Source organism: Heterodontus francisci, chromosome 29 (assembly GCF_036365525.1).
Source record: "Heterodontus francisci isolate sHetFra1 chromosome 29, sHetFra1.hap1, whole genome shotgun sequence".
In the NCBI taxonomy this organism is placed as follows: domain Eukaryota; kingdom Metazoa; phylum Chordata; class Chondrichthyes; order Heterodontiformes; family Heterodontidae; genus Heterodontus; species Heterodontus francisci.
Window position 1 is genome coordinate 55868681 of NC_090399.1, and position 7513 is coordinate 55876193.

The 7513-nt window shown below is 44.5% G+C and overlaps 1 protein-coding gene across 3 annotated transcripts in view; it reads left to right on the forward strand.

The window, feature by feature from the left end:
• The first annotated feature begins 222 nt into the window (after window positions 1–222).
• LOC137346329 (uncharacterized) overlaps window positions 223–7513 on the forward strand; it is a 538211-nt gene continuing 530920 nt past the window's right edge. The window contains exons 1-4 of one of the 3 annotated variants that reach the window (XR_010968702.1): window positions 223–449; window positions 1183–1362; window positions 4884–5058; window positions 6856–7025. The gene's annotated coding sequence lies outside the window, so the exon portion shown is untranslated. Of the gene's footprint in view, window positions 450–1182; window positions 1363–4883; window positions 5059–6855; window positions 7026–7513 lie in introns of those variants that run through there. The other 2 variants (XR_010968703.1, XM_068009819.1) reach the window with 2 other exon arrangements.

A 7513-nucleotide genomic window follows, 5' to 3' on the forward strand; every position in this document is an offset into this window, starting at 1 on the left:
CCCATTTCCTTCACCTCCCTTTGTACCCGGGTGTATCTCCTCTCATTCACTGATTTCCCGCAGTTCAGCTCGCGCTTCAATTGACAACAGTGAAATATGGTTGCACAACAGCAATTCTCTGTGCAGACTCGCTTTAAGGAGCTTTGCCCCGCCTCCAGCATCTGCAGCAAACTGTTCGGGAAAGATCGTCAGAGCGGCATGACGTAATGACGTTCAGCCAAGTGTGATGCATTGACTCTGGACGGGAGTAACGCTGCAGGAATTTAACAGCAACGCTGTTCTTTGATTGGGTAGTATGCAGCAGTACAGCTTACTGATTGGTTTAACGAGCTGTCGGTCACACACATTGAGAGGCGGTGCTGAGCTGAGCAAACAAAAACAAGAAATGCTGGGTTCACTCAGCAGGTCTGGCAGCATCTGTGGAAAGAGAAGCAGAGTTAACGTTTCGGGTCAGTGACCCTTCTTCGGAACTGAGCTGAGCAAAGCCGCGCTGTGATTGGTCAGGTTTTGAAGCGCCGCTTGTTTTGGCGGAGACAGAAAGACTGCATTTCGATTGGATCATGGAGCTGTCACGCACTCAACCCGACAATCCGAATGGTTGCAGGAGATGTCGCTCATATTATTATCCCTTCCCATTGGTTGAGGTCGTGCCGGTCTCTGAACGTCCACCCTGATTGGCCTCCAGCTTGGCTCAAGGGTGGGGATTGTTCGCGGACTGATCACACACTGGGCAGAGCGGCAGCGGCTGTCTGTGTTTTGGTGGCGATTTCAGTCCCCCAGCCTTGGCCAGGCTCATGACCCAGCTACGAGGCACCAGAAGAGGGAAGGAGTTTAGGGCCGGGAATCTCCGCCTCGCCCGGTTGTAAATCCCCAGCTCAGGGTTGCCAATGGCAGATTCCGATGTAAACATGTCACGCTGCAGATCCCCAGTCCTGCCAGTGAAGGAGCTGCAGCAACTGTTCAAACCCCCTGGAGTCAGATCACTCAGCACAAGGCGGGGATAGCGCCTGGGATCTTCCTGTACTCTGTGTTTGGGCTTTGGTACCACACCAGCTTTGAGCATGTCACATAGCACAGGCTGGGAATGGAGCCTGGGATCTTCCTGTGCTCTGTGGGGCTCAGTGCACTCTAATTGGATATCCCTCATTGTGTGTTTCTGATTGCAGCCTCTCTCTCTTTCAGTTAGTCTGGGAGTTCCTGACTGATCAGAATGCCCCTCTCCTGTCACACCCATCACACACATTGAAGATGGACGACCTGCTGCCAGAGATCCAGATGATCAGGAACTCGAGCCTTCGGTACACTCATTTACTTAAGTGACTCCCAGTCCCTGATTCAACATCAGTTTCCCTGGAATGTCAGGTACATTATCATCTTCCTCCACTGTGAAGACTGACATAAAGTAATTATTCACCAAATCTGCCATTTCCTTATTTTCATGTGTGGGTAAACATGTCAGGAAAGGATGAACAGACTGGGTCTCTTTTCTTTTGCAAAAAGGGAGGTTGAGGGGTGGCCTAATAGAGGTCTTTAAAATGATGGAAGGTTGTGATACAGTGGATCCAGAGAGAATGTTTCCTCTTGTGAGTAAGAACATCACTCGAGGCCATCAATATAATATCGTCACCAAGAAATCCAATAGGGAATTCAGAAGAAACTTTTTTACCCAGAGAGTGGTGAGAATGTGGAACTCGCTACCACAGGGAGAGGTTGAAGCAAATACTGTAGATGCATTTAATGGGAATCATAGGAGGGAGAAGGGAATAGAGGATAATGATGATAGATTTACATGAGGAAAGACAGGAACAGGCTCGAATGGAGCATAACCGCTGGCATAGACTGGCTGGGCCGAATGGCCTGTTTCTGTGCTGTGTATCCAATATAATCCTAGTTATGTGGAAAGATTAGAGAAACTGGGGTGGTTTTCATTGTAGCAGAGAAGGTTAAGGGAATATTTGATAGAGTTGTTCACAATCATGAATGGTTTTGAAAGAGTAAATAAGGAGAAATCGTTTCTGATGGCAGGAATGTCAGGAACCAGAGGACACACATTGAAGGTAATTAGCAAAATAACAAGAAGGAACATGAGGAAATGGTAATTTACACAGTGAATTATTATGATCTGGAATGTTCTGTCTGAAGAGGTGGTGGAAGCAGATTCAATAATAACTGTCAAAAGGGAATTGGACGAATAATTAAAGTTGAAAAAATTGCAGCCAACGTGGAAATAACAGGTGTGTATAACTGATTGGAAAGTTCTTTCAAAGAGCCAGCACAGACACGATGGGCTGAATGGACATCTCCAGTGCCATATCACTCTATAATTCATGATATATATTAATGACCGAGACTTGGGTGTGCAAGGCATAATTTTAAAATTTGCAAATGACACAAAAATTGGAAGCATTGTGAACTTTGAGGACTGTGATAGACTTCAAGAGGACATAGACAGGCTGGTGGAATGGGCAGGCATGTGGCAGATGACATTTCATACAGAGAAGACTGAAGGCATTTGATACAGTACCACACAGCAGACTTGTCAGTAAAATTATAGCTAATGGAATAAAAGGGACAGTAGCAACATGGATACAAAATTGGCTGAGTGACAGGAAACAGATTTAGTGGTTAATGCCTGTTCTTTGGACTGGAGGAAGATTTGTAATGGAGTTCCTCAGGGGTCAGTGTTGGGACCCTTGCTCTTCCTGATCATTATTAATGACCTAGACCTTGGTGTACAGGACACAATTTCAGTAGTTGCAGATGATACAAAACTTGGAAAAATTGTGAACTGTGAAGAGGATAGTGTAGAACTTGAAAAGGACAAAGACAAGTTGGTGGAATGGTCAGGCAAGTAGCAGATGAAGTTCAATGCAGAGAGATGTAAAGTGATTCATTTTGGTAGGAAGAACATGGAGAGAGAATACAGAAACATAGAAAAATAGGAGTAGGCCATTCGGCCCTTCGAACCTGCACCGGCATTCAGTATGATCATGGCTGATCATAAAGAGCAGAGGGACCTCGGTATATATGTGCATAAGTTATTGAAGGTGTTGAAAGAGTGGGAAATAAAGCATACAGTATCCTGGGCTTTATTAATAGGGGCATAGAGTACAAGAGCAAGGAGGTTATGGTAAACTTGTGAAAGACACTAGTTTGTCCTCAGCTGGAGTATTGTGTCCAATTCTGGGCGCTGCACTTTCGGAAAGATATTAAGCTTTGGAGAAAGTACAGAAAAGATTCAGGAGAATGGTTCCAGGGATGAGGAACTTCAGGTATGCAGACAGATTGGAGACGTTGGGACTGTTTTCCATGGAGAAGTGAAGGCTGAGAGGTGATTTGATAGAAGTATTCAAAATCATGAGGGGTCTGGACAGAGTGGGTAGGAAAAAACTGTTCCCACTCATGAAAGATTGGAGAATGAGAGGGCACAAATTTAAAGTAATTGGTAAAAGAAGCAAAAGTGACATGAGGAAAAACATTTTCACACAGCGAATGGTTAGGATCTGGAATGCACTGCCTGAGAGAATGGTGGAAGCAGATTCAATTGAGGCATTCAGAAGGGAATTAGACTGTTAACTGAAAAGAAAGAATGTACAGGGTTACGGGGAGAAGGCAGGGGAATGGTATTAGGTTAATTACTCATTCAGAGAGCCGGTGCAGACACGATAGGCCGAATGGCCTCCTCTGCACTCGAACAATTTGGTGATTCTGTGATTTTGTGAAGTGGTATATGTTTTTAGGAAGAATAGGGAGAGGCAATATAAAATAAATGATACAATTCTAAGGAGGGTGCAGGAACAGAGAGATCTGGGGGTAGATGTGCATAAATGGTTGATGATGACAAGTACAGATTGAGAAAGGGGTTCAAAAACATATGGGACCTGGGCTTTCTAAATAGAGGCATGGAGTACAAAGGCAAGGATGTTACGATGAACCTTTATAAAATACTGGTTCGGCCTCAACTGGAGTATTATGTCCAATTCTGGGCACCGCACTTTAGGAAGAGGGTGCAGAAAAGATTTACAAAAATGGTTTTCGGGGTAAAGGAATTCAGTTACGTGGATAGATTGGAGAAGCTGGGGCTGTTCTCCTTGTGGGAGAGAAGGTTGAGAGGAGATTTGATGTGGTGTTCAAGATCATGAGAGGTCTTGGCAGAGTAGATAGAGAGAAACTGTTCCTGTTGGTGGAAGAGAAGAAGAAGACCCTGGCAAAAGAACCAACTGCGAGTTGAGGGAAAACTTATTTTGCACTTCGAGTGGTTAGGAAGTGGAATTCACTGCCTGAGAGTGGTGGTGGCAGGTACAGTCAGGACTTTCAAAAGGGAATTGGATAAGAACCTGAAGAGGAAAAAAATGCAGAGCTATGGGGACAGGGCAGTGGAATGGAACCAGCTGAGTTGTTCTTGCAGAGAGCTGGCATGGACATGACAGACCGAATGGCCTCCTTCTGTGCTGCAACCATTCTATGATGGGAGTGGGGTTGGAGACGGGACTGATTGATGTTCATGTCCAGTGACATTGCACACCAGGAGCAGAGACTGGTCATGTGATCCTGTGACACCTCGAGTGGGAGGGGCTCTGGCTGCTTTGTGACATTATTGCTGTGTGATTGGCTTCTGACAGGTTCCTGCCCCTGGTTACGCCCCATCACTGGGATGTCGGTGTGGGAGGAGCTGGTGTGACACCTGACACTGGAGTGAGTTCAGTCCTGATAAACAGGACAAAGGACAGAAAAGACCAACTTCATAACAAAAGTTATAAATTCAAGCCAATTCATTAATTACAAATAAATTGCCATTAAATACAGTCATAATTATAAAAACAGTCCCATTGTATTCCAGTTACAGGTTCTGGGATTAATATGAATCATTTTTCTATTGATAGTTTCTTGGCGTGTGGAATATCTCAGGAAGGTGGAGAGAGAGAGAGAAGTTGAATCATTGCCACACTAACTGGGATTGGAGAAATGTCACTGGATCCCCAGAGCAGTTCTGCTGGAACCAAGAGCCTCGGTGTTGGAGACGGGAGAAAACAGGAATCATCAACAATAACTGGAAAGGTGAGGATCTTTACTGAGAATCCCATTAGTCCAGGATTTTGCTGAGGTGAGAGTGTAACCAGATACTGGGAGCATTTCACCATCTGCCATCAGGCTTGGCCTTTGATTTGAGCCGAGTTTAACTCGTATAAACATTGCCCAGACCTCACCTGGGAGTGTTTGACATTTACATGTAAAGAAAAAGAAAGACTTTCATGTCTCCATTCACAACAATAGAACATCTCAAAGCACTTTATAGCCAATGAAGTAGTTTTGAAATGGAGACACTGTTTTCATGTAGGAATGTAATGTGAGGAGGAATTTCTTCTGTCAGAGGGTTGTTAATCTTTGGAATTCTCTTCCCCAAAGAGCAGTGGAAGCTGAGTCACTGAATATATTCAAGGCTGAATTAGACAGATTTTTGATCTACGAGGGAGTGAAGGGTTATGGGTGGTGGGGGGTGTGGAGTTTGCAGCAGGAAAGTGAAGTTCAGGCCACAATTCGATCAGCCGTGAACTTATTGAATGACGGAGCAGGCTTGAGGGGCCGAATGGCCTACCTCTGCTCCTGTTAGTTAGAGAGTGATGCACAGGAGGCCATTTGGCCCATCGAATCCATGCCAGCTCTCCATGGAGCAAACCAGTCAGTCCCACTCCCCCATAGCCCTGCAAGTTTATTTCCTTCAATTTCCTTTTGAAATCAATGATTGTCTCCACTTCCACCACCCTTGTGGGCAGCGAGGTCCACGTCATTAACACCCACTGTGTAAAAAATATTCTTACTCATATTCACCCTGTATCTCTTTCCCAAAACCTTCAATCTGTGTCCCTTAGACCTTGTACCATTAGTTAATGGAAACAGTTTTTTCCTTGTCTAACTTATCTATGCTTGTCATAATCTTGTTCACCTCTATTAAATCTCTCCTCAAACTCCTTTCCTCTAAGCAGAACAACCCCAGCTTTTCCAACCTAACCTGTAACTAAAATCCTCCATCCCTGGGACCATTCTGGTAAATCTCCTCTGCATCCTCTCCAGGACTTTCACATCCTTCTTAAAGTGTGGTGACCAGAAATGGACACAATTCTCCAGTTGGGGTGGCGCAGTGGTTAGCACCGCAGCCTCACAGCTCCAGCGACCCGGGTTCAATTCTGGGTACTGCCTGTGTGGAGTTTGCAAGTTCTCCCTGTGTCTGCGTGGGTTTTCTCCGGGTGCTCCGGTTTCCTCCCACAAGCCAAAAGACTTGCAGGTTGATAGGTAAATTGGCCATTAGCAATTGCCTCTGGTATAGGTAGGTGGTAGGGAAATATAGGGACAGGTGGGGATACTGTAGGAATATGGGATTAATGTAGGATTAGTAGAAATGGGTGGTTGATGGTCGGCACAGACTCGGTGGGCCGAAGGGCCTGTTTCAGTGCTGTATCTCTAAACTAAACTAAACTAACCAGTGCTTTATAAAGGTTCAGCATAACTTCCCTGCTTTTGTACTCAATGCCTCTATTTATGAAGCTCAAGATCCCATATGCTTTGCTAACCAATCTCTCAATATGTCCACTCCCTGGTCCCTCTTCCTGCGCTCTTTAAAACTGTGCTATTAAGTCTATATTGTCTCTCCTTATTCCTTCTGCCAAGATGCATCACTTCACACTTGTTAGTATTAAATTCCATCTGCCACCTGTCAGCCCATTCTGCTGGCCTGTCTATGTCCTGTTGCAGGTGGTTCATGTCATCCTTAAAGATTGCCACATCTCCAAATTTGGTGTCATCAGCAAATTTCAAAATTCTACTCTGCATTAAAAGATGTAAATCATTTCTATTTAGCAAAAAAAAAGCAGTCGTTCCAGAACTGACTCCTGGGAAACACCACTGTCTACCATTCTCCAGTCTGAAAAACAACCATTTACTGTAAGTCGCTGTTTTCTGTCCTTAAGCCAATATTTTTATCCAATTTGACACTGACCCTCCTATTCCCTGAGCTTCAATGTTTTTAACCAGCCTTTTATGTGTACATTATCAAACACTTTATTAAAATCCATAAAAACAGCATCAACCACATTCCCTCATCAACCTTCTCTGTTACTTCATCAAAAAAATCAATGAGATTGAATCTGATCTGCCTTTTACAAATCCGTGCTGATTATCCTTAATTAACTCAAACCTCTACAAGTTTCAGTTGATTTCCTCCCTAATTATTGTTTCGAAAACCTTACCCACCACTGATGTTAAACTAACTGGCCTGTAGTTGCTAGGACTGACCTTAATACCTTTCTTGAATAAGGATGTCACATTTTCCACTCTCCAGTCCTCTAGCACCTCCCCCATATCCAGTGAAGAATGGAAGATTATGCAAACCCTTCTGCTATCTCCATCCCCACTTCCTTTAGTAACCTGGGATGCAAGCCATCCGGATCAGGGGACTTATTTACCTGAAGCATAGCCAGTCTTTTTAGTATTTCCCCACCCCCCCCCCCACCCTCCT